Source organism: Hevea brasiliensis, chromosome 1 (genome assembly GCF_030052815.1).
Source record: "Hevea brasiliensis isolate MT/VB/25A 57/8 chromosome 1, ASM3005281v1, whole genome shotgun sequence".
In the NCBI taxonomy this organism is placed as follows: domain Eukaryota; kingdom Viridiplantae; phylum Streptophyta; class Magnoliopsida; order Malpighiales; family Euphorbiaceae; genus Hevea; species Hevea brasiliensis.
Window position 1 is genome coordinate 106,293,582 of NC_079493.1, and position 3,464 is coordinate 106,297,045.

Below are 3,464 nucleotides of genomic sequence, written 5' to 3' on the forward strand. Positions count from 1 at the left end.
GTCCGGACAATTAATGGGATTAGGGCCACACTTAAGACAACATGAGAAGCCATAAACACAAATAATTAGTAATGTTTAATTAGTTAACTACAAATAAGAAAAACAGAACATAAGAGGTTAAACGAGCCGAGAGTCACAGCGATGAGTGACCTCCTCAGGAACGACTGCGAAGTCATTTTAAACTCAAATTTCGAACCGTAAAAAGTGACGCTGCGGTCCTTAGGACCCTTATGAACACAGTGGAAAAGAGAAAATCACGAAAAAGAGCTGTTAAGTCAGTCAAATAATTAGGTCAGAGAACTGGAAGAAATATTGGATTATTTGCAAACCGGGATGAACCGGCGAGGGGCGATATGGTCAATTGACCCGAGTGACTCGACCTAATCACAAATAAAATCGGAGAAAAGAAAATTTCGGAATCGAGAATTAAATTAAAGAACTAATAGAAAAAAAAAAAAAGAAAAGAAAGAAGTTAGAAAAGTCAAAGGTGATGTCATAAAAGAATTTATTTAAATGAATTATTAAATTATGACTTTGTGGTCTTCCATAAGCAAAATAAAAAGAAAAGAAATTGGTTTTTTTTCTTCTTCATTTCCGTTAACCTTCATCTCCTCTCTCATCTCTCTCTTTTTCTTAACTCTCCATCTCCACAAACTCCATTAAAGCTCAATTTTGAGCTTGTATATCATAAAATTTCACCATAGAAAAATTAGCCACCATAGTTAAAGCTTATCTAGGCAACTTGAGAAGAGGATTGAGCAAGAAAGAAAGAAAGAAAGAAGAACAAAAGTTAGGGTTTTGAAGATTTAAGAAAGGTTAGTGTGTTAACTCATTATATTACTTCTTTAAATGCATATGCAATGGTTGACATGAGCTTAGAAGTTATGAAATGAAATAAAAACATGGGAGAAGGACCAAACTGAAATTTGGGCAGCTTGAGAGGAGTATGATTTACATGAATTTGATGCATTAGAATAAGTTTAAAAGCTTTGATTAGTGAACGGTTAAGGTTAAGTGCACTAGTTGTGATTTAATGCATGAGATGGAAGAGCTAGGGTTTAAATGTTAGGGTTTTGAGGCAAAATTTTGGAGAAATGCATAAATGATATCTTGGACCTATTGTGAAGTGAAATAATGGTCAATTATGACCAAATAACTTGTGTGGGAATGATAGAAAACTAAACCAAATTCGTAGGTCAATGGTCATGCTGCTGGCAGCATGACCAAACCCACTTTGAAGGACCAAAACTCAAATTTTACAAGTCCAATTGATATGCCACCAATTGGAGATGAAAATAGACATAAAAGAGCACAATTTTCATTAAGGAACCATAGCCAAAAACTGACCAAAACTTGGTGAAACAATTGACCAAAGTGAGTTGATAGCAGGCTGCCACTGCACTAAACTGACCAAATGAACAGTAACTGTTCATTTGGTCATAACTCGAGCTAGGTAGGTCAAATTGACCTGAAATTTTACCAGCAATTAGATATGATATAGACCTAAAACTTTCATGAAGAACACCAACCCAAATTAGGCCATTAACTCATTCAAATCATTGAGCAAATTTAAATTTACTGTACTGAGATTTTGCAGAATTTTCATTGAGCAGCAATGTTTGGATGGCTATAACTCTATCTAGAAAACTCGGATTTAGGCGATTCTTGAACCGATGGAAACCTAAGACATAGTACAACATTTCATATGAAGAAAGTGAGACCAAATTATGAACTTAACTTGATCAAATTATTAACCAAAGTTGGACCGAAAATCTGCCAGCACCAAAATCTCAGTATGAACAGTATACGTGAACAGTAAACTTATTTTGGCCATAACTTGAGCTACAAAACTCTGATTGAGGTGATCCAAAAATGAGAATACACTTAAGACAATAAGGAACATTTTCTATGAAGGAAGTTTTGTCAAATTCCAACAGTAGATCGACCAATGGAACAGTGCAACTTCGGAGAACCAAAACCGAAAATTAGCAATTTTGCCAAAATGACCTAAGCTTTAAACAAATGACCAAAACCAACAAGTTTGGTGACCAAAATGTGATATGTGGGTGAATTTGGAGTTCCCATACCCATTAAGCCTTAGAAAGTCAATAATTTGACTTGAATAGTACAGTGAATAGTAACCCGAAACACAAAATTTCGAGAACGTCGAATTTAACACGTTAGAGCTAGGTAAATGTGAAGTTAAGTTTATTTTGGATTTATTTTAAGTTTTAGTACTGAAACATTGAAAAATTTCGTGTTTCAGTGGAAAAGAATACCGGGACAGAACCCGAGGAGTTGAGTCAAGGCCAACAGGCGACTCGTTTGAGGTTTATGCACAATATATACTTTTATAATCATCTTTTGCATATCGTTTTGAATAATATGAAATATTGGATTATGGCATTTTTATGATGTTTGATCTAAATTATTGAAAGTTATTATGTATATTTGAAAAGACAATGTTTAGCAAATTGTTAAGATAAGTTTTGAAATCACAGTGTCATGACCACATATTTGAACACCTCACTAGCACGACTAGTGGGGGTAATTAGTTTCGAATTTTGATTCCTTCTCTGGAGAAGTGTTGAGGTGTGCCAGTAGAAGAGGATGTGAATGGATATCCATATATTTGAGCTAGCTAGCATTGTGATATGATTTCTCTTTAGCCTCTGGCTATTAAGATTCTATTTATTTCGAATGGAGTGATCTAACTGTGGGTTTTATGAAATGTGTTTTGATACTTTGAAATGAACTTGGTTTACATGTAAAATCTTACAATGCATGATTGTATTTAATTTTCATGTTTAGCCAAATTTTTGAATGAATGTGCTTTAAGTTTTGCATAAAGATTATTTTAGTATATTGTGCACCACTGAGTCCTAGTACTCAGCGATAGCTTTTATTGCTATCGCAGATACAGAGACTAGAGGAGCAGCAGACTGAGCTGCTGAGGTGTGAGAAGCTACCAGCCTAAAGTTTTCGGGTATAATTTATACCCTAACTGTAAATATTTCTTTTGATGTATATATTGCACATAAATGTATGGACATGTACATGGGTCTTGAGCAGCTTGTACAAAGTTTGTATAAAAGTTGTAAAAAAATTTTAATTTGGACTTTTTGAATGTAATTTTTAGTATGATGAATATATAAATTGTTTATCTTGAATGGAATATGAATAAATGATATTGATGGATAGTATTTTGAGAATTTTTGAACTTGTGAATTTTGAGAAATTGGTTGAGATTGAGTATGAATTTGAAGTAGTGGTTAGATAATTATTGGAAGTGCTTTTATTTCAGGTATTTGAAGAACGGTTTTCTCAAAATACAGAGGAAACTCTGTCAAAATTTTTATAAGATTTGCGGAAAACTAAAATGGCCAAAAATATTAATTAGTTTTAATTTCAACTAAATGTTTTAAATACTTATTAGAAATGCTCACCACTTGTCAAAGATAAGA

At 33.4% G+C, this 3,464-nt stretch overlaps 1 long non-coding RNA gene across 1 annotated transcript; it reads left to right on the top strand.

Moving 5' to 3' along the window:
• The first annotated feature begins 597 nt into the window (after positions 1–597).
• On the top strand, positions 598–3,067 carry LOC131179299 (uncharacterized). The gene is made up of 3 exons (XR_009148298.1): positions 598–815; positions 2,267–2,330; positions 2,918–3,067. It is a non-coding gene; the product is annotated as an uncharacterized LOC131179299 (long non-coding RNA).
• Positions 3,068–3,464: the final 397 nt, after the last annotated feature.